This window comes from Mirounga angustirostris, unplaced genomic scaffold (assembly GCF_029215605.1).
Source record: "Mirounga angustirostris isolate CCGP_5_RB_7025 unplaced genomic scaffold, mMirAng1.0.hap1 SCAF_18, whole genome shotgun sequence".
Taxonomy (NCBI): domain Eukaryota; kingdom Metazoa; phylum Chordata; class Mammalia; order Carnivora; family Phocidae; genus Mirounga; species Mirounga angustirostris.
In genome coordinates, this window is record NW_026991726.1 from 1,786,794 (window position 1) to 1,810,422 (window position 23,629).

The 23,629-nt window shown below is 48.2% G+C and overlaps 2 long non-coding RNA genes across 3 annotated transcripts in view; both read right to left on the reverse strand.

The window, feature by feature from the left end:
- Positions 1-5,759: 5,759 nt before the first annotated feature.
- On the reverse strand, positions 5,760-14,583 carry LOC135363083 (uncharacterized). The gene is made up of 3 exons (XR_010408804.1): positions 13,892-14,583; positions 11,472-11,886; positions 5,760-6,209 (listed from the first exon to the last, which is right to left on the reverse strand). It is a non-coding gene; the product is annotated as an uncharacterized LOC135363083 (long non-coding RNA).
- A 1,649-nt stretch (positions 14,584-16,232) lies between these two features.
- The window catches only part of LOC135363078 (uncharacterized), a 28,529-nt gene continuing 21,132 nt past the window's right edge, over positions 16,233-23,629 (reverse strand). The window contains exons 2-4 of one of the 2 annotated variants that reach the window (XR_010408801.1): positions 18,295-18,518; positions 17,301-17,422; positions 16,233-17,212 (exon numbers count right to left, since the gene is read on the reverse strand). This is a non-coding gene — a long non-coding RNA (uncharacterized LOC135363078). The remainder of the gene's footprint in view (positions 17,213-17,300; positions 17,423-18,294; positions 18,519-23,629) is intronic. The other variant, XR_010408800.1, reaches the window with a different exon arrangement.

The window sequence follows — 23,629 nt, forward strand, 5'->3', positions numbered from 1 at the left end:
CCATCATGAAGAAGCTGAGATTCATGGCTGTGCCCAAGAATCACACATGTTTCTCTGAGTTCCATGAGCCACTGGAGCAGATTATCCAAACCTGAAGAGGAGGTTGTGGGGACTTCCAACTCATGGCAGGTGGGGACAGAACCTTCAGGGGGTCAGCCAGGGGAGGGGACCTGCAGGGTTTGCCCGGGAGCTCAGCACAGGGGGAGTGTTCCTGGCTCCAACATGCTGACTGTGGGGCTGCATGGGTCACAGGGTCACCTACCCTAACCCTAACCCTTAACCCTAACACCTAACCCAACCCTAACTCTAATCAAACATCATGCTCAATTTAGAGGACTGACAGCTCTACTCTGAAATCACAAACAAGTCCATCATGCTGGCTTTCACTCATTGCTCAGTATCGTACTGGAAGTTCTACCCAGAATGATAAGGCAAGAAATCCACATGTGAAAGAAAACAGTAGAACTTTGTCTATTCAGAGACCAGAGATGACATCATCTTATATAGAGAGCTTCCTAAACAATCAACAAAAAATGATTACAGCCAGTTAATATCAACACACAAAAATCTCTCTTATTTGTATACATTAGCCATGAATCATCCAAAAAATAATTTAAGAAAACAATTCCAATTTAGGGAACATTAACATTGACAAAATACTCAGGAATAGATGTAATCAAGGTGCAAGGCTTGTACACTGAAAATTACAAAACATTGCTGAAAGAAAGGGAAACCTAAATAAATCTGAGGACCCCATGGTGATGAAAAGACATATTATTGATAAGATGGCAATAGTACACAATGCAATGTGGAAATTCAATGTGTTCCTGAGGAAATTCACAAAGGCCTTTGGAAAGAAATGCACAATAAAGTGAAACTAGTGAACACCCAAGAAGCCCACTGGCCTTATTGGTAGAGCGTTACTCCCTGGGAAAACAGACGTGCCTCACAAAAAAGCAAAACGACAACCAGAAAACTCCAGACCCCCCCGGCTCCCCCACTGCTAGCAGGCCTGCCCAGGTGACACAACCCAAGGATCTGCTGGTGCCTGTGGGGCTCACCTGGGCCTGAGCACAGAAGGAAGCCACCGAGCCACACGTGGAGGAGCATGAAGCCCACAAAGGCACTGCACACCTTGGATCTCCCCAAGCCCCATGAGGGAGGCGGGCAGGGACCATCACCAAGAGAAAGCACAGGAAGCTAGAGCGCATGCAAGCAGGGGAGGGGCAGCAGGCTGCAGGCCTGCCCAGCACCCCCCGCCCCAGGGCACCACCTACCACCACCCACAAAGGCCCACCGACGGGGACACACAGGGCCGAAGTGAAACCGTGCGTTAAATCCAGGAACCCGGACCAGGAAGAGCCACAGAAAAGAGCCCAAGGCCCAACACCCACTCAGAAAGAGCCACCAGGGACCAACGAGGGGCCCACAGGAACAGGCAGCACCAGGCTGTACACCCCCAGGTCTAAATACCCTTGAATGGTCACATCTCCCAGAACTGAAATTTAAAGTAGAGGAAAAAACCAACTCCAGGAGATGGGGCGGGAACCAAACAAAGTGAAGAAAACATGCCGGCTCCTGGCCACCGCTGTCAGACTCCCACCGACCCCCTCCTTCCCGCAGAGCTGACTCATGACCCTAAAATCGAGGCCCGGAAAGGCTTCACACAGAAACCCTCAGGCTACAGAGGAGCACTGTCTGGCCCAGTTAAGCTTCCAGAAAAGCCTGGAGAGGTGGGCGTCGAGGTGAGAGCAAGTCCCAGCCCCTCCGCAGGGCTGACCCCTCGCTTGCAGGAGGTGTCCCCACCGGCCTGCCCTCCGGGAGGCCCGGGGCAGCGATGCTCAGACCCCCTCCTCCCCGCCCTCGGAATCTGCCACTCCGCTGTGCGTCATGATTCCTCAGGAAAGACGATGGGCGGGAGGAGGGATTCCTCGTTCTAACGCGGAACCAAACGTGCTGAGTTTTACTTCTCCGCCATCTTAGAGAGCATCCCTGTGATCTACTCCGACATGTAAGGACCACGTCGTCCTGAGCAGAGCACACATCCGGTCCCCCTCTAAGATGGGACGGGCAGGGTTTGCAAGGCACAGTGATGCCCCCTGCCCCCCGAGGAAGCAGGAAGGTCAACAGCAGGTCTCCCTGCTACTGTAAGTGGAGAACACATCAGTGTCCCCCTCCGGGGCAGCGAGTGTCCACCCAGGACCCACTTGCAGCTCAGTCCCCATCAGCGATGGACAGTCCTCCCCAGCCACGCCCACTGAGCCCTTCGCAGCCAAAGGCGCAGGCTCCCCATTATGCCAGCGGCACCCTAGACCAAGCAAAGGGCATCTGACTTCAGATACAAAGGTACAGATACCTCAGACGCTGATTAAGAAAGTGAGGACAGTCGAAAGGTAAGCAGGAGGCGCGGGGAAGGCCAGCCGGAGACCCCTGCTGCAGCATCCCGGAACTTTCAGGCTGCCATCTACCCAGGGCTGAGGGCCAAAGGCGAGGGCAGCCAGCAGGCCCTGTGGACGCTGCGTGGGGTGACGTGAGCTCCCACGGTGGCGCACCATAAAGGGACAGGCACCGACACAATGCCGGCAGTGGGAAGGGCAGGCAGCACTCTGATCACACTGGGCCCCGTGAAACACAGCGTCCAGGCCCCAGAAACACAACTCCGCTCCGAGGAGCACAGTCACATGAAATGGCACTCACAGGTCCCTCACCTCAACAGAGGCCTGGCCTGGCCCTGGGCCGTGGGGCCGGTGCAGGGACAAGACTGGGGCAGAACATGGAGGAGGGGAGAGCCCGCGGTCACCAGGCCCTGAAGACACCTCAGTTTAGCTCAGCAACATTCACGTAATGACACAGGACCCCAAAGGGAAACAAAGGTAATGGGACATGGTCCCTGCCTTGGGGGAACTTGCAAACCACGTAGATGAGGTGTGCAGTCAGCCAGCCCAGCCCACCCGGCACCTCCCCTCGGCTGGGATGGCCCCACCTCCTAAGCCTGGAGCCTCACCCTACCGGTAACCTTAGAGACATCACCTCCTCCCTGAAGCCTTCCCTGACACGTCCTGGCCCTCCTCAACAGGACTGAACTGGGACTTCTACCCCTGGGTGCTTCTGGGTCCTGTCCATCACTCCAAGGCTCCATTCCACCCAGGGAGGTGAAAGACTCAGATCCTTGTGTTTCCCCACTAGACTGCCTGCCAGTCAACACATCTGCGCCAGGCCCAGCCCAGTAAGAATGAGGGCTGACGTGGTCATCTTAGCGCCAACACCGAGTAAGCCATCCCCACGACTAACAGCCCACCAAGGGAACTGAACACAGGCCCACGAGTTCTGCACACCACTGCCAGCCACCCGTGGGGTCGGCCCCCTGAGAGGCCACCTCGGGCTCCAGAGCGGCCCTCTCCCTCTTGGCACTGTGCACGGTCGGGCCAGAGAGTCCCCTGGGGGCCAGGCACCCTGGTCTCTGCCCACTTCATGCCAGGAGCACACACTCCCTGCCCCAGATGTTAACAGGAAAGGTCCTAACACAGGACCTCATGTCCCCTGGTGGCGGCATCACCAGCGAAGAGGCCCTGCTCTCTGTGGGGAGGTCAGCAGCTAGCAGCAGGCCCTGGCCTCAGACGCCCTGGACTTGAACCCTACCCCACCGCTCAGCATGCTGGGCGAGCCACGTGACCTCCCTATACCTCCCCCGTAAGCTCTCTCCTAGACTGGCTGCAAAGTCAGAGGGATCTGTTCATGACGAGGGCCCGAGACAGTCCCTGCCCCACAGTAAGCAATGGATAAACACTAGCTGCTATCATGAAATGAACTGCTCACAAAAAGCCTGCTCAGAAAGCAAAGGAAAGATGGTTGATGCGCAAGCGGGTGGAGGCAGAGGCAAACACAGTAATCGGCCCCTTCCCCAGCATGAGCCGCTTGGGGCATCCTTCACCTGGCTTTTACAGGAGGAGGCCACCCCAAGGCTCCCCACCCTGGCAGGATGCAGCCCAACTGCATACGTGGCCATGGGCTGAATGCCGTGAGGCCCCAAAGTCCGTATGCGCAAGTCCTTCCCCAGTCGGGACGGTGTTAGGAAGAAGGGCCTCAGGTTTAGAGGAAGTCAGGAGGGTGGGGTCCCCTGATGGGATCGGTGCTCCTGAGGAGTCACGAGACAGCCTGTTTCCCCTCTCTAGTCTCCCCCATGATGGGATACTGTGAGAAGGCAGCTGTCTGCGCCCCGAAGAGAGCCAGGACCCAACCGTGTTGGCCGCCTGACCTGACTTCCGGCCTCCAGAACGAGGAGACCTAACTTTCTGCTGCTCATGCACCATCGGCCTGTGGTGCTCTTCGCAGCAGCCCCCCGGCCTGAGAGAACAGGAGCCTGCCCGCTCAGCCGAGATGGGCCCCCACCTCTACGGGTGCTGAGGCCCGCCCCCCAGCAACTGCTCAGATGGCAGGTGTCACAGAGGCTCTACCCAGGCCCCAGAGGCGTGGGGCACAGCAGAGGGCAGAGGAATCCGGGGCACCTGCCAACTTGAACAGGCACCCAGGCTGAGGGCACTGCCCGGCCGGGGCGCGCAGGCGGTAATCGGCATAGGATGCGTCAGTCTCGGGGAACCCCGACCCACTCGCAGAAGCCCTAACCAGATTTTCATTTTTAAACTCAAATACTTTGAAGTTCAGCCTATTTTGGAGAAAAATAGTTCAGATTCCAATATGAAAACTGGTCAAAGGAACTAATTCACAGCGGTCTCACCCACGAAGACGTGTGATGTTCCAAACATTAGTCAGCTCCCGGGAAGGGTTTCTGAAAACTAGACAGGGGGATGAACGCCAGCTCCGTGGTCCCAGCAGGGCAAGCTGAGGCTGCCCGATGCCCTCTTCTCTCCTCTGTAAACAAGGGGCAGTCCCCCTGACCCCCAGAGACCCTGGGAGAGGGAGGCCGTGAGTCCGCCGCGGTGCAGGCCGGCCCCTCTGCCACCAGCTCCCCACGCCTCACTGCCTCACCTCACTGATGCTCACGTGTCACCTTCTCAGGAGGGCATCTGGACGCTCTGACTGAAGATTACGCCCCAGGTCCAGGCTGCAGTCGCCACCTCCCACCTCTGTCTCGACCCAGGGCGCTTGTCTCCTCCCCGCACGCTCCAGGCCTCCTTACTGACCCAACGTGTAGGTCGGTGCTTGTCCCCCTCACCAGAACACACACTCCAGGCCAGGGACTGGGGGCACCCCAAGCCCTAAGAGTCTGGCCCATCACAGAGGCTCATCAAATACTGGGTTGTTTTACATCATAGACACCCCCAAAAACAAAAAGCAAAACTACTGAGAGCCGTCTCCAGAAAGGCTACTGAGCACCAGGCACGGGGTACAAGACATGCGCTGATCGCATCCTTGAGTTTATGACCTGGAGGCAGTCATTCCACACCCCAGACTCTGCCCCCTACAGACTCTGAGCCACATGCTGGTGTCCCGGCGGGGGAGGGGGTGTCATTGGAAGCTGCCGAAGGAGGTGCAGCCTCTGAACATGCAGTTGGCCTGGCCCCTGAGCTGGAAATGTCCCCCTGGGACAACCGGGGCACACTTAGAAGGGAGACACAGTCCCCTGGGGCCTGGTGCTCACTGTGGGCCTCTCACAGCCAGGCCACGAAAGCCACACACCACACCCTCCACCCGGAGGAGAGAAGCACTCAGCTGGGGACACAAAGAAAAGTCTATGGCTTCTCCTGCCTGGGAAGGCCTGTGGGCATGTGGATCACAACCTCAAGGTCTTCCAAGGGCACGAGCTCCTGTGGCAAAGAGGACGGAACGCCCGCTAACCTCCCGCACCGAGAGGCCTCCAGCCCCTCTCCCTCGCAGCACTGCACATCATCTCCTCGCGCCCCCGCCCACCTGCAGGACAGGATGTGTGGCTCTCGCTGATGGACTTCACCAGCCGGAGGTCACCGCTCGGGACCGAAGGAGGCTCTGCCGAAGGCTGTGGCTCCTGCTCGGGGCCCGGCGCCTCCTGCGGCTTGCGGCGCTCCTGCCGCTGGCTGTGGTTGCGCAGGACGTGGTGGGCCGTCTCCATGACCACGTCGGTGTTCAGGCTCTCGGCTGCCACGGCCAGGAGCCCGTCATCGTCCTCGCCGGCATCCCAGGCGTCGCTGCTGTTGCTCTCAAACTGCTGGAAGGTGCTGATGCTCTTGGCCTTCACGGGTGTGGCGGGCGCCTTGGGTGCGCCCTTGAGCAAGCTGCAAAGCAAAGGCAGACTTCAGCTCTCCCCTCGGAGGCTGGAGCGGACTCACCCCACGACCGGTCAGAAAGGAGCCCATGGATGAAAGGTGCACATTCAAGCTTCCAGTGTCAACTGAGCTGAGGGTGAAGAGCAAGCACAACCCAAAGAGGCATCCGAGAGAGGACTCCTGGGGCACCCAGGGGGCTCAGTCAGTTAAATGTCTGCCTTCGGCTCAGGCTGTGATCCCGGGGTCCTGGGATCGAGCCCCACATCGGACTCCCTGCTCGGTGGGGAGTCTGCTTCTCCCTCACCCCCCTCCCTACCCCCCCACTCCTGTGCTCTCGCTCTCTTTCTCAAATAAATAATCCTAAAAAAAAAAACAGAAGAGGACTCCTAGGATTCGGGGGCAGGAAGGAGAGGCTCTCGAGGGGCAGTACCGCCATGTATTAGAAGAGAAGAAATGGAAGACCATCGGTTAATTCCATAAGGAGTTGGGTGTCAGTGAAGTGCTTCCTCCTTAGGAGATCTTCAATATTTACTTATTTTCAACAAACAGAAGATTTGCTATTCTGCGAGGGTAAAAACATCTCTTCTGGTGATGAATATTAATTCTCTCTGAAGTTTACCCCCTACATCAGAGAAACTAAAATGAGGACGGGTGGTTTGGTTAACATAGAGCAACTGAGTGCCTACTCCGCGCCAGGAGCTATTCTGGCGGGGGGTGGGGGGTGGGCACAGGTTTCCTCTCCTTTCCGCAGCCGCCGTCTTAGTGGCTCTAGCGCTGGGGCAGCTGGGTCCCCCTTCTTTACCCCACTAGAGTCTGCAAAAAATGTCTGCTTGACTCTCTAAGTAAGGAATTAATTCAAGGCTGTCCTTTTTCTCTTCTGAGACACGAGAAGGATGAAAACGTGGGAGTTTTTTTACCCTGTGTCGAGTCAAATGATGTTACCATTTGCCACATGTACAACATGTTGTTTATGGTACAGTCAATTGATCATGACTCCGGAAACCAAGTGATAGATGGGCCGTGGCTGTAGCAGGAGCACAGAAACAAGGAAAAATCGCCATAATTAACGTACGGAGGCACACTGATGCAATTTTGTGTCTTCCTTTATTTAAACAACTTTCTAAATTTAAGATGATTCCTTTAATTAATCATAGAGTGAAGGCTTTTTAGTTTCCAGTATTTATCTCTGCCTTCAAATCACTTAAAAAAGACAGCTGTGGCTGTTAGTAGCAAGAAGTGCGGAGGCGACGGGGAAGATTAAAACCTGTGTCAGAGAATACAGCCATAGGTGTGCCACCCTCCCTCTGCATACACACACCGCAGGACCTCTGTGCTCCTGGCATAAGAGCATCCTTAAGAATGGCTCTTCCTTCCTCTCCGTGAATTAAATCCTACACTTTGCTAAACGCTCACATCAAGTCTCCCTTCCTCTGAGCAATTTTCTGCCCCTACTCCTGTCTCATGGAAACATAAAAGTGCATTTCATGAATACTCTTCAGCAATGGCAGAGTTCAAAATCTTATTTTATCAATGAGTAAACCAAGCCTGGGAGAGAATGAATAAATAGCACAGACACTATCATGTGGTAGAACCAAAGCAAAACCCAAAGTCTCCCGTGTCCCAGCTAAGGGCTCATTCCAGGAGACCACACTCTCCTTCTTATCACGTGAGCCCTCATTCATTCAGACTCTGCGTTAACTGCCCTGAACTTGCTTGCCATCAGAATGCCTCTGCTTCAGGTATGTGGCATGTGACCACCCAGTTAGCATGCAGGTTCCTTGAGGGCAAGGACGGTGCCTTTCATGTCCTCTGCATGCACTTAGCGAGGAGTCACTGATTTAAGGACCGGTGGGTTTAATGAGATAAATCTCAGATCACACTGCGTCGGAGGCTTCCTCCCAAGAACCCGCGGGTCGCCCACTAATCTCACACAGCACATGTCTTCTGATTGAATTTCCAGGCCCCCCCTGTGCTTTTGATTAACTTCTGTATTTTTCAGCCATTGTATTGCCAAAGCATCCATTTTGTTTCCCCAGGTGGGATATAGAACTGTAGGTAAGAGGCAGTTAATAAGCTTAACAGGTAGGGACAGAGGCTCATTAATGGTTGCTCTGTGATTTGTGGCCAGTCCCCCCAGCACCTAAATCTTGAAATAAATATATTCAGAGACTCCGCTATCCCAGAAGAGGACATGGATCATTTTTCTTTCATTAACAATGGAGCCACTGCAGGAACATTTTTATTTATACGCACATTTCCAAGCCTAAAAGCTTGTCCCTTTAAACCTGCTTGCACTAAATTTTGATCAGCCCTTGATGAAAGACGACTTATGGATCGGAGACAACCTGGTAACCATCTGTGCCCAATGCATATTAAAGGAAATGTAAATTCACAAAAGGCTCCCCAGCATATATCAGTTTATCCACCCAGGGAAAACAGAGGATGATTACATAATCTGGGACCAAATCTCCAGATTCCAAAGGGCCATGTTAATGAAGAACTTAAAGCAGAGAGGTGTCTTCAAAAAAAAAGAAATTTCTAGATAAAAGGTGGATCCAACTTTCCCCCCTCTCTCTGGTTATCTATCTGATGTGCGAGGCACTTTGGAGGTTTGCGTCCAACCATAAGACCACACGCACGACACACAAACACACATATAAATACACATCTCTGAGCCCTAGTGAATGAGGGTCCAGGCAGGCATAATATTTTATGACCACCTTCTAGTACCACACCCCTTCCTTCTCCCTCCCTTGTCGCACTACCCTATGACCATAGCCTCGGAGCTGCTCTGGCCCCAGGTTGCTAGGTATACAGTATGACCCAAACTGAGGCAATCATCACATCCCTCTCTCCCAACCCTTTTACCCGCACGGACTTAATCTAAACTAATCAGATTCCTTTCTGTGACTTTGGAATTGGCACTGAGAGGCCCGGCTCAGTTCAGCAGAACTGAGGGTTTTGCAAAACTGGGAGCTAAGAGGTGGCGCTCTTCCGCCACGTGCTCAAGAAATAGCAAACACTGGTGCACAGAGAGAAAAAATAAAGCAGAAGCACAGTGGCAGGTGGAGAGCCAGAGCCTGGCAAGTCCTGGAGTGAAACAAAGAGAGAAAGAAATTGTGTTGCTTTCTGAGCATTTTCCAGGTGCTGGTCCTGGCCTGCCCTGGGCCCCAGCCTAGCCACATGTTCTTCCCTTTGGTTTCAGGCAAGAGCCCCATTCTCTTAGCATCAGTCCAGCATTCTGCCTGGTTTGTGTGCAATCACAAAGAGCCTTTGAGGAAGACCCCTGGCCAAGTGAGGGCAGGGCCCAGTCCAGACTTCAGGGCCATGCTGGGCTGGGAACCTGCCCACCACCTGGCCTGACCAATGCCTGGCCCGTTTCAGAGCCAGATCCTCTTGCTGCCTCTGAAAGAATCTCTTCAACGCTCTCTTTGCCAGAAGCTTGCGGAGCTAGAAGACAAGCACCAGGGCTGAAGGAGAGAGCCTCTGGCAGAAGTGGGAGCAAAACCAGAGATGGCTGTTGACAACAGCCTCACTCCCTAGCTGGTCTCAAACTGTAACTTACTGCGGATCCCCTGAAGTGTCCCTGAGTTCTGCCCTGGGGTCAGGGACAAGGAAGCAAGCCCAAGTCCCTACCATGAGCAGGCGGTCACGCCTGGTCACACCAGGCTTCAGCGCCAGGGGCTAGAACACAATCCCCCTGACACAAAGCCAGAAGGAAAGATAGGTGGGTAACTCCCTTGCTCTCCACCACCTTGAAGGCCTATTCTTTCTTTCAAAGGTATTTTATTCACTATTCTAATTTTATGAGAAGCTCAATACCCAACCTGGTCAAAGTTGTGTCTTTCCTTCGTTCTAACACATATTCTAGGATATGATCACTGAACTGAAACCTCCCCAAGCAAAGCCAAAGCATGTCCACTCCCAGATTCCTCTGAGTCACCCCATCGCCCATCTGCCCCATCTCCCCCACCCCCCCTTCTTTGATAAGCCTCCCCATTCATTCTGCGGACTGCCTGAGCCAGAGGGAATGATTCAGTCCCACCTGGGACACCTTATCCTTGGAGGGCTAAATACAAGTTAAGACTCGTGACTCTTTTCAGCTCTAATCACAGACTAATTTCTCTGATAAAGCCACTCCAGATTTCTATTCAGCTCAGACCCTTGGCATCAGGCCTTGGAGCTGTTCTGGGCCCTGGCTGCAGGGCAGATCCTGTGACCCCAGCTCAGGCAGTCACCATATCCCTCCGCCTCCAGACCTTTTTACCTGCTTTGTTTTGATTATCTTAAAATCCTGCCAAACCCATTAGGGCTAATGCTTAGCTGAAAGCAGCCGTGACCTCCTGTCAGAGCTTGGCACTGCAGAGCCATCCGTGACTAGGAGGAAGCTCCTGATCTTCTCTGAAAGGGGCCAGCAGCCTTTGCTTCGAAAGGGAGGAAGGTGGGAAGCAACAGTGGAAAAGGCACCTCCCACCCAAACCGCTGAAGCCAAAAGCTCCCCTCCCCCAACAGCTCAGGCCTCAGTGGGAAGGACAGAAGCAGCTGCAGAACAAACAGCAGCCTCCTGATTCAGAAAGTTCCACAAGCACTCTCCGAGTTTGTAATCAAAACAAAAGCACACCTGTGCTTTGGCAAGCTTCAGAGGGGTTAGGAGTAGGAGCAAGAGCAAGGTGGTGAAGAGAGCAGTGCTTTGAGCCTAGAGCTGCTCAGATACACCACAGCAATCTGGCACCATGGTGCTTGGTGACCTTGAGGGGTCACCCAACGGACCCTTGACAGGCGGGAGATTCACAGTTGATTTACCTGCAACGAGGGTGCCCTCAGGAACTCGGCGCCCAGTCAAAGACCCTCACGGCCTGTCCTTCCGTGGCTTAGTGTTGTTCCACTTTAACATTGAACAAAAGCTTCTGTAAGCCTCCCCTTCGTTCTTGGCTCCAGAATGTCCTTCCCTCCCCCTACTCAAATCTGGCACATTCTCTAAGACCAAGCTTCAGTTACTTTTTCTCAAAGCCTGTCTTGGCTACCTACTGGAGCCTTCAAGTTTCCTCCTACAGCCCTTTCAGATGGCTGCACACAATTTTGCAGACATTTTATACTCCTTTCTATTGTTCTCCATTATTATGTCTGTGTTATCGCTGTATCCCTCCATATTATAAGCTCCTAGAGCCCAAATCATTTCAGCACACTCTTGGATTTCCATGACTGATTAGAAAGAAAAATAAATAAAACAGCGACAATACACATCCCAGGGAATGGTTTCGCACTCCTTACCATTCATACTCCGAGTCAAGAGAACACAGCACTCTGTCATTTCCAAAGGTCACAAAAAGGTCACGTGACCTTGGTCAGCCGACGGAGGTCTGGCAAGCCTTGTCCATATGGATGTCCCTGCTGTCTATTTCTGTGTAATCCTCCCCTCAGTGAGGGAGTCAGTGGTACAAACAGTGGTGCCTTCCAATCCATAATTGCAGCATCTTTCTTTAGTCCCAACCATGGAGTAGCTCTGGGTCTCCCGTTTTGGCAGCCAAAGGCCTTATCTGGCTCCTTCCAACTGCAAGAAAGGGTAACAGGACCATGAGCCTCCTGCAGCTGCGGGGATGGACCACAGGAAGCTGGTAATCACTGGAAATGATCACAAGGACTCTTCCTGTTTGCTTCACCTTGAGTGTCCTTGGAGGGCCAGGCCCTGTTGAGAGAGAGTTGGGGAAATTGGAAATGAGGCTTTGAAATGAAATTCTGAGTAGAGCTAGCTGAGTAGACCCTCACAGATAAAAAGCCCTAAACAACAGAAAGACAGCACGCCCCACCCCCACCTCACTCTCCAGGACCCACACAGTCATGCCTGGCTGTGGCCTGTCAACAGTCCCACCTTCCACCTGCCTTAGGAAGCAAGGCACAGGGACCCTCCTGAGCCTCGGACACACTGATCACTCGCAGGGGTTGAGGAGGAAAAGAAAGAAAGAAAATCCATTCAAAGTCAGATTCTAGCAGAGTCCAAATAAGAGGACTTAGATTTTTTTAAAAGTAAATTTAGAAGGACCTAGGACCTCAGTCATTGGCTAATTTCCCTGTACTCAATCCATATGGACAATATATGTTTAGGCTCAAGTGTTTCTAGATTGGGGTATGAAGTGAGGAAATATTATATCTTTTATTTCACCCTGAGGAGGACAAACCAATTCCCAGGGGCAGCATTGTTGGGGAAGAGGAACATAGCATTAAAAAAAAGAGAGAGAGACAGAAAAAAATAGAAATGAACACATCCAAAAATGTCTCTAAGACTTCAGTAATATCTTTGTGTGTACCTTTGACAGAGCTCTTGGCTCTAAGAGGCCTAGCCAGGCCTCTTTTGACTCGGGCCTTCTTTTTCCTAGAAATGCCCTGTTATCTGCTCACCGCCTCCCTCACACACCACACTCCAAGACTTCTGCACACCATTCAGCTCCTCACGACTCACACACCAGCCTAGCAGCTCCACGGCTGTCAAGAGAATTGCCTGTTATCAGGCTTATGTGAGATTAAATTTAGTCATTATCTTGGAAGAGAGTTATCTCATGTTGACAAAATCCCTCAGAATTCACTGTAGAGAACTTTAATTTCCACATTCAAATGAGATTTGAATTTGATCAGGCATCAATTAAACACTGTGCATTACTCAGTGACCTAACTTCTGAAGAAGAGGCACTGCCTGCTCTCTGCTCATTCAGGTCCAGGGTTTTTCCTCCTAAAACCATCCTCGGAGACTATAGGTCAGAATCGGAAATAATGGGCAAGCCATGTGCAATACTACATGTGGGTTTGATTGCTGCTTTTAAAAAGAGCCTCAGCATCCTCAATTATAGGCTCACTTTCGTCAGTCAACTCAGTCCCCACGGGGACAGCACCATGTGGCATTTAAGAGCAACCCGGCAGGCCTGAGTCCAATTCTGACTCCATCACATCTAGCTGTGTCAAACCAGGCGAGACAACGAACCTCTCCAAGTTCAGGTTCCTCATCTGTCCCCTGGGAAATAACAATGACGTAACAAATGCAACAAGCTTAGTACAAGGCCAGACATAGCTGAAGCACTCGATAAGCAAGAGCTGCCACTTATCCGTATTCGTCATTTTCTACATTTAATTATTTATTTATTTAATTGTCGGATAGTTGTGGAGCACCTACCAAGCCATTGTGGAAGATGATGGGGATAGAGAAATGAAAGTATGTGGCCTCTGCTCTCAAAGAGCTTATGGTTTGGGGGTGAGACATATTTCTTAGCAAGTTTATGAGATTGTGTGTACAAAGGGTTAGGAGAATATTGGAGCAGGGGCATCCAAATGTGGCTGAATAAATCAAGAAAGGCTTTATGGAGGAGGTAGTTGTTGAGCTCAGATCTGAGAGATCAGTGTGTGTTGGGGACACAAAGGCAGGGAGAAGATAAGGCCCCGCTCTAACTTATTTGTACCCAGAGCGAAGACCTGCTGTGATGGTTAATTTTATGTATCAACCTGCCTGAGCCACAAGATGTCCAGGTACCTGGTTAAGTATCATCTCTGGATGTGTCTGTGAAGCTGTTTCCAGAACAGATGAGCATTTCAATTAGTAGGCTGAGTAAGGCAGATTGCCCTCCCCACAGAGGGTATTCATCAACCAACCCACTAAAGACCCAAATAGAACAAAAAGCAGAAAGAAGTTGAATTGCTCTCTCTACCTGACTGCTGAGCCGAGACATAGTCTTCTCACACTGGACCTTAGACCATCGGGTGTTCCTGGTTCTCAGACCTTTGGACTCAGCCTGGAATTTACACTACTGTTTTTCCTGGAATTCCCGCTTGCAGACAGCACATGGTGAAATTTCTTAGCCTCCATAATCATGGGAAACCAATTCTTCTTTGGAAATCGTATATATATTTATTAAACATAAACATAAATATATATATATATGTTCTGTTTGTCTGGAGAACCATATCTGCACAGAGCAGATGCTCAATAAATGTTACCTGAAAGACAAATTAATGAATGGAACATTCTAGGATTATTGTCTTATTTTCAGGAATCAGATCAAATTTTGATGGAGAAAGGATTAATAAGGAGGAAATGGAAGTTCCCACATAAATCTGCTCCAGAGCCTTCTTATTTTCCCCTGGAAAAACCCCAAGACCCATTGGATCATCTCATACATGTTAGATCACAGGACATACCCAAAAACACTTTTCTAGGTCTGTGACTATCCCATAATTAGTTTATACTCAGGCGACATTGGCTCTTGCTGAACATCATCATTTTCACCTCCCAAAGCAGGGGGGCACTTACTGTAGAGTTTGGCTATGAATCTCTATCTCTGGTAGAACCACTCAGCACTTTTCAAAACAAAGAATTTAAACATATGGTTCAGGAATTCAGAAGAGCTAGAGCCAGTCCTCAAGTCTGTAAGCATACCTGATGTGGGAGCAAAAGAAGGGCTGGGCTGGTGGGTGGGGAATGGAGGACATCTGTGAGGAAAGAAGGCTTCTGCCAGGTTCCTCTAGGGAAAGGGAAATTGGATGGATGCAGGTACTTCCCCTAATCCTCTAGGCATTGCATTTTTTTAGTAATCATTTTGCTTTCCACTACACATGCACATCCTTATGGGTAGAAGCATTATCTAAATGTATATTCAATACTTGGTTTATTGTTGACACTCAAATATTGAACAATGGTGAAAACTGTGCACATATAAGCAGCATTTAGTTGGCTAATAAAGGTGAAATAAACATACCACATACCAGAAGAAGTCTCGTGAGGTGCCAGTCATGGGGACTCATCCATATACTCCCTGGCTGTTCAAGATCACACAGTAAATACAGTACACCAGAAGGCATGAACCACATGTTCTCCATATTCACTGTTTTTGGTAGGCACTAAAAGTAACTTCAGGATCTAGGTGAAAGGGCAGGGTAACGTGGCTGCATAACCCGTTAATTATGGGGTGGGGGGGAAGAGCAAGAATGCCTTGCTCAGTGGAGTGTCCCATGAAGGGTTTGTGAAGAGCTCTTTCCCAGGGAAAGAGCAATTTGGATGCTGTTCCCATTGATTCTCTTCTGCGTTTTTTCTAAGCTCTTCCGTGAAGAGGATTCTGAACAGAAATTAACCTCCAAGGGAAAAGTAGCAGCATCGATAATAAATTTTTTGTAACTCCATTTGTAGCTCCATCCTTCGTCTGACCTTGGGCATGAGTTAGGAGAGAGTTCCAGACAGAAGAAATGCATTTTGAAAGCTGGAGAGTCCTTTGTTGCTCACTTGAAAGAGTTAAGTCTGGGTCTCTCAGGCTGAACAGATTTCCCTGCCTATATGCTCCATTAAAACAATCGGGCTGCTTCTCTCTGTGAAATGACCATTTTTGTCACTCGGTAAAACTCCTTTTTCCTCAGAAAGGTCTCCCTGGCAATGTTAGCACGCACGTGAACTCTCGTTCTCACGTGTTGGTCAAGACCACGCTTGTTAATTAGATTCCATGGTGACTTGGATGCATGGTCAAAATCACTTTGCATTTGTCTCATTAACAACTTCACACTTAGAGTCAGGCTTCCTGTGAGTCTCAGCTGCCTGGGGAGGGTGATGTGGGAAGAACCAGAAAGGGCCCACCACCCTTGGCCAAAGATATCTGCACTGCCCAGGAGCTATGGGACCAGAAATTTTGCCATTTTCAATCTGTTTTTGCAGAGTTAGCATAACCTTCCCAAGGATTTCTATATTTTGTATTCAGCAAATATATATTAAGCATCTTTCATGCACGGGCCTTGTGGGCGACACAGCAATACAGTAGCCTGCACAACATAGAGTCTGTATGGAAGATGGATATAGATCTATAACCATAATCTAGGATAAAAAGTATAAAGGTCTTAAGAGAGTTTCAGATAAAATGCTATGGGAATTCAAAAGAGGAAGTTATTGATCACTTCTGACTCAGAGGATCTTTTGGCATTTGAGCTGAGCCTTATAGGGTGGGTATGATTTGGACCTAACTGGAAGCCATTCTAGAAGCACTGAAATTTATGAGCTTTTTTCCTATTTTTTAACAGTAAATATTTAAAAATAAATAAGTGATTTTGTTCCCCAGATTCATTTTCTCTGTGGCAAGAGAGGTCTGGGACTGGCAACCATTTCATCAGGTACCCCACCAAGCATTTCAAATAAAAGGGCACCAAATCAGTGGGAAAACACAAACTAGACCAGTGAACTTTCCGGATTCACGTTTTTACTTGTACTAAGCGAAACTTGGATATAAGCGATAGAAACAGATGTTTCTCATTAATGTCTTTGGGGGTTTATGAGCAACGGAGATATATTCAAACCTTATCCCAAAGTAGCAGGGGGCCCAAAACCCTGCCAATGGCTGAGTGTGGGGGCTTGGGAAGGGACTGTCCTCAGGCTGGGAGTATATGTAGGAAAGGTGGACTCGCTCTGGCCAAGGGTCCAGCTTTCGAGGGCTGTCAGTCCAAAGACAGAAGGTGTGATGTCACAGAGAATCTGGGGCACAAGGTCAAATCTGGCAGTTCCATGAGATAATGAGACTACTCACACAGCCTTTTTTTTGTTTAATCTTTTTTTTTTTTTTTAATTTCTGGTGATGGTAAAATATATGTAACATGAAATTTATCATCTTAATTATTTTTAAGTGTATAATAGTGTTAAGCTCATTCACATAGTTGTATAACCAGTCTCCAGAACTCTATTCATCTTGCAAAATCTTAACTTTACATCCATTAAGCAACGACTCTCCATTGGAGTTGTACAATATTTGTCCATTTCGTGACTGGCTTATTTCACTTAGCATAATGTCCCCAAGTTTCATCCATGCTGTAGTTTATGTTAGAAATTCCCTACTTGGGGGCGCCTGGGTGGCTCAGTCGTTAAGCGTCTGCCTTCGGCTCAGGTCATGATCCCAGGGTCCTGGGATCGAGCCCCGCATCGGGCTCCCTGCTCCGTGGGGGGCCTGCTTCTCCCTCTCCCTCTCCTGCTGCTTGTGTTCTCTCTCTCGCTGTGTCTCTCTCTGTCAAATAAATAAAAAAAAATCTTAAAAAAAAAAAAGAAATTCCCTACTTTTCAAGGCTGAGTAATATTCCATTGTAGGTATATACCTCATTTTATTTATCCATCCATTCATTGATGGACACTTGGGTTGCATCTACGTTTTGGCTATTGTGAATATTGCTGCAATTAATGTGGGTGTGTAGACCGTTTTTCGAGATCCTGCTTCCACCTATTTTGGATAAATATCCATAAGTGAAATTATTAAATCATATAGTAATTCTATTTTTAATTTTTTGAGGGATGACCATACTGTTTTCCATAGCAACTGTGCCATTTGACCTTGCTATCAGTAGTGCACAAGGGTTCCAGGTTCTCCATATCCTGCCAACACTTGCTATTTTTTGATTTTTTGAAAGTAGCTATCCTCATAGGTATGAGGTGACATAGGGCCTTATAAAATTGTGCCCAATGGACAAGCCTGCTCATGCAGGGAGGGAGCTCTTAGAAGTGGAAGTTGGTGCAATGTCCCTTAGCAAGCCTACAAAGTAAGGCAGAAGGGAGGCTCCCCAGGGAAGTGCTGCCTACATGGGTAAGATGGACTGGGCCTGCTCCGAAGCTCCTGAGATATGCATGTGCCACCACCACCATGCCTAACCCTTTCTCTTAGGCCTGATATCCAAGCAGAGAGCAGTGCCACAGTCACTGTCAAAGGAATCCCAACTAATGGGAGGCAATGAGAGAGACTGAAGGTAGAGCTGGTTCTATCCTGAGTCTAAAACATTCTTTAGGTCATAGGACAGAAACTTTTTCTGTGACATTGCATAATACAATTAGCCTATCATATTATATAACAAATTCTTGGAGGGAGGAGGGTACTGAATATTTGCTAGAACACTGATGTGGGTGTTTTGGGGAACCATCTGTTATTGAACTGCTTTGCTGGCCCATTCAGAGAAATCCCCAAGATTCTAAGTAAAAGCTTCAACTAACTGAAGCACGACTCCTTGGAATGTAGCTGGGCTCCTTTCTTGCTGGCATCTCTAACCCTGAGATCACACTGAAATTTCCCCCAAAGGTCACATTTTCTGTGTAATAGCTCACCATCTCTCAGCCAACTTGAACTCTGTCTACCCATGGCCACAATGTCCAGATGCTAGGATCCATCAGTGTAATCCGAAAACATAAGCATCCAAGCAATTCTTCCCCTGGTTCATAATGATATTTTGGGATACAATCTGCTATTTAAAACAGCTGTTGTTGATTTACTTGGGACACATGCTGAATTTACGTCAAACAGAATGTCATGCAAACTCCTCCAAGGAGTCCTAGGGGGTGGAAAAAGAAGAGCATAGAAGATAAGAACAGCATTTCTAAACGTTTGCCTACATTCAAAATTCTCCTGTACAAAATTTTTCAGACACTCTTGGAAATAATGTGTCTATCTAACTGATTTCAGATTTCCTATTTCATCATCCATGCTCCTTTGCTGATGTGAGCAAAAGAGAAAAAGGGGCAATTTTCCCTATTGACAATGAAGCACTAGTTACACTGAGGAAGCCTTTGATAAATACTGAAATAATAATGAAAAACCAAAAAAGACAATTCTTTATTTTCAAGGAGGCACCTTACCTCCTCAAATCTTCTCTCTTCTGTGTAACCTTCCTTTTGTCCCCTAATCTCAACCAGTTTCCATTATCTTTATCTTTCTGAAATTAAACCAAATTTCCTTAGTTTAATGAAGATTTGTTACGTACATAGGTTTATCGAGGACAAAGAACACATCAGAGTGTGAGCACTTGGACGACACAGAATGGATCTTTTAGCTTCCAATCACAAAGCTTGGAAGATGTAGGCTCTTCATAAATGATCAGTTAAGTTAAATGAAGCATGTGGTTAGTACTCCAGAAAGAGATAACTGAGGGACGCCCCAGTAGAAGTTTGTTTCTCCTTCACCACCATGTCCTCTTTTCTGCAGACTGCTATCTGCTCCTTTGGCTCAGTCCCATTATCACCTCTCCTGTCTTGCCATTGGCCTTCACTAGCCTCCCACCTTCCAGCAACCAGACCTCTTTGCTCTGCCTCAAGCTATCATATCCATCTGTGCACCAGGCCCTCAGTTCTGCTTTCTTTGCTATGCTGGGACCAAGCCTCAACATGGCTTACTCTTTTGTCAGCTCACTCTCCTCTATTCTAAAGTCTAATTGCTTCAACCTGCATCCCCATACTGACACATCTGTGTTTCAGGAAGATGACCAAAGAAGAAGAACCTAGATTTTTTATAGTTTCATCAAAAAGCCAATTCCAAAGAACATACAAGTGGTCAATTCCGCTTGTGATCTATGTACATTGACATATCTAGAAGTCCTTAGAGAGAAAAAACACAGGAGTTATAAAGAATCAGCCACTAAACAAATACTGCTACTCAACTATTGGAATAAAGAATAACATGTTGGAATTAGCCAATACAGCAGGCATCTTCTGGCTCCATAAAGAAGACCTAGTCTCCTTATGTACCAAAAGTCAAACATAACAAAATAATTTTTAAAGAAATGTAAAAGATGTGGTGAATTAACAAGGCGCAAAAAAAAAATGGCTGTGGAGCATATCTTAGTCTGTTCAGGCTGCTATAACAAAAACCACAGGCTGGGTAGCTTTTAACAACAGAAATTTCTTTCTCATAGCTCTGGGGGCTGGGAAGTCCAAGCTCAAGAAGCATGACCACATTTTGGTGAGGGTCCTCTGCCTGGCTCATAGCCAGGACCTTCTCCTTATGTCCTCACATGGTAGAAGGGATGAGGGAACTCTGTGGGATCTCTTTAACAAAAGCACTAATTCCATTCATGATGGCTTTACCCTCATGACCTCATTGCCTCCCAAAGGCTCTACCTACTAATACCATAATTTGGGAGGGATAGGATTTCAACATATGAATTTGGTGGGTGGGGGGTAGGGGGGCAGGGGGACAGGGGACACAAACATTCATACCATAGCAGAGAACTTACTGTATGCTATGTTCATTCTAGGTACTGAAGATCCAATGGTAAACTAAATCAGGAACTTACATTTATTGGGTAGACAGAGAAAAGCAAGTGACAACAAAAAAGGTATAACTTCAGATACTAATAGATGCTTTGAAGAACATACGATCAGGTTGAAGGATTGTGGTAAGACAGTGGGGGACAAGGACTATTTCAGATAGGATGGTCAGGGAGAGATTCTACATGAAAACTCTTGTAAAGATCTGGAAGAAACCCTTCAGACAGAGGGAAGAGAAATTGCAAGTATCCCGTGGAAGACATAAGCCTGGCATATTCCTGGAACTAAGAAAGCTCACATGACTAAACAGACTATGTAATGGGCACAGAAGTAGGAAATTAGATCAGAGAAGTAGGTAGAAGCCAAATTATATGGGACTCGTTGGCCTGATAAAGAATTTGAATTTTACCATAGATGTGATAGTAATGTGTTAGAGAATTTTGAATGAGAAGTGACAGGATCTGACTTAGGTTTCCAAAAGATCATTGAGACTGTGGTATGGAGATTGGATTTGGGGCCATTTCAAACCGAAGCAAGACAATCCATTAGGAGGCTTTTGCCCTAAATAAGAGCAGATGGTGAAGCAAAGGAATAATCATCTTGAAATTGAGGAGTAGCTAGATTTGAGATGTAACCTGAAGAGTGGACAGGACTTGCTTATGTATATGATTTAGGAAATGAAGGAAGCTGGGCGCCTGGGTGGCTCAGTTGGTTAAGCGACTGCCTTCGGCTCGGGTCATGATCCCAGGGTCCTGGGATCGAGTCCCACATCGGGCTCCCGGCTCAGCGGGAGGCCTGCTTCTCCCTCTCCCACTCCCCCGCTTGTGTTCCTGCTCTCACTGTCTCTGTCTCTGTCAAATAAATAAATAAAATCTTTAAAAAAAAAAAAAAAGGAAATGAAGGAAGCAAAAGATTAAAAGGCTACTCCTGTAATTTTGACCTGAATACCTGAGTAGATTTTTCTGGACATGCTGAGTTTGAGAAATGTATTAGACATTGGAGATGCCAGCAAGGCACCTTGATGTGAGTTTGGAGCTCAGAGGAAGGGCTGGGGCTGGAGACAGGAGACACATAATATTGAAAGCCATGAAACTAGATGCAATCACCTACAGATATAAAGACAGAGATCTGAGACGTGAACCCCAGAGCACCCCAGAATAGTGGTCAGAAAGAAAAGGTGGAATCAGCAGAGAAGCCTGAGAAGTAGTTGAGGTTATAGAAGGAATATCAGGCACTTGTGATGGCTAGAAGCCAAGTGAAGAGTGTTTCAAAAACAAGAAGTGAAAATGTATGTCAAATGATGCTGTGGGCGCCTGGGTGGCTCAGTTGGTTGAGTGACTGCCTTCGGCTCAGGTCATGATCCTGGAGTCCCGGGATCGAGTCCCGCATCGGGCTCCCTGCTCGGCGGGGAGCCTGCTTCTCCCTCTGACCCTCCCCCTGCTTGTGTTCCCTCTCTCGCTGTGTCTCTCTCTGTCAAATAAATAAAATCTTTTAAAAAAATAATAAAAATAGGGCGCCTGGGTGGCTCAGTTGGTTGAGTGACTGCCTTCGGCTCAGGTCATGATCCTGGAGTCCTGGGATCGAGTTCTGCATCAGGCTCCCTGCTCGGCAGGGAGCCTGCTTCTGCCTCTGACCCTCCCCCCTCTCATGTGCTCCCTCTCTCTCTCATTCTCTCTGTCTCAAATAAATAAATAAAAAAAATCTTTAAAAAAAATGATGCTGCAAGTTCACAAAAGATGAGGGCTGTCAGGTGACCAGTAGATTTGGTAATAGGGAAGTGATTAATGACTTTGCCATGATGGTTTCAAAGAGTAGTGAGGACAAAACCCAAGGGAATGAGTTAAAAAAGGGACTGAAAATTGATCAAGTGGAAGCAGAGTACAGACAACTCTCTGGGAATGTTGTCAAAGACAGCAGCGTAAGTGGGCAGTAGGTGGAGGAAGACGTGAAACTTGGGTTCAAAGACGTTTTTTGTCCATGTGGTTTGTTTTACGATGAGAAATATTATAAGTGCAAGCCTGTGGGAATCATCTAGTAGAGAGGAGAAAATTGATGGTAGATGCTATGGACTGAATGTTTGTGTCTCCCCAAAAGTCCCATGTTGAAGCCCTATTCCTTAATATGATGGTACTGGGAGGTGGGCACTTTGAGAGGTGATTAAGTCATGAGGGTGGAGCCCTCATGAATGGGATTAGTGCCCATTTAAGAAGATACATGAGAGAAATTACCTCTCTCTGCCATGTGGGGGTACAGCAAGAAGGAGTCCATCTACAAACCATGAGGCGGGCCCTCAGCAGGAACTGAAGCTGCCAACACCTTGGTCTTGGACTTCCCAGCCTCCAGACTCTGAGAAATACATTTCTGCTGTTTAAGCCACCCAGTTTATGATATTTTTGCTATAGCATCCCAAACTGGCTAAGACAATAAGGAATTGTTGGAGTTTAAGTGAGTCCAGTTCCTAAATAGATAGAAGACCTGGCTTTGATAGGACACATTTTTCTACTCCAAGTGCTTTTCTTTCAGAATACATATACGAGCTGCTTCCATTTTTTTCCTCCTTCAGTAAAGACAACCCTGTGGGCTATCTATGAAAGATAGGTTGGTTTTTTTTTTTTTTCACTTTTCACACAACAGGAAACTGAGACAATATGGTTAAGCAACTTGTCTGAAATCAAACAGCTAATATAAATATCAGAGCCAGGACTCATACACTGAGCTTCTGAGGCCCCATCCCTGGTTCTTTCTGCTTTTCCACACACCATGTGTGCAGTGGTAGGCAACGGAAGTGCTGCTCTCAGGAGGCCAATTCAAAGCCATTGGTTTAGTATCTTTTGGAAATTAAGTAAGGCAAACTTTTGACAAATTCATTCAAAACGAGTGTTTTCCACTTTGATCTGCACCTGTCTTTTCCCTAGCTAGCCTAGCCCAGAGACTCAGAGCTGACAGATGGTCGTTACTCTTACCAAGGGAGCACTCCTATCTCTTCTCTTCTGCCAGTCCTTCCAGATGCATTTCCTCTCAAATGACCGTCTTATCAAGGATATAGTTCATTCTGCTAACAAAGAGCCAAGGGACACGCTAGAAACATATTAGACAGCAGAGGGGAGATGGTCTGGAATTATCAATTTGCTGGGCCTAATGCTCAAATGCATAATTAGCAGTTGACAATTGTTCTGAGTTGGGCACAGTCTTATAATGGTCAGATCAAGGCATAGTCCACAGTACTCAAATCTGGCATTGGCAGTTTTCCTCTCCTTAATATAAATTAGGAAGCTGGAAGCTTTCTTTCTCAAACAGATTTTTCTCTTTCCTTTTTTTTTTTTCTTTTATATCTCTGCCACTACCTAACTTGCCCTTTAAAAATATGCTTATATTCTCCCAAAGATGAACCAGAGTGAGA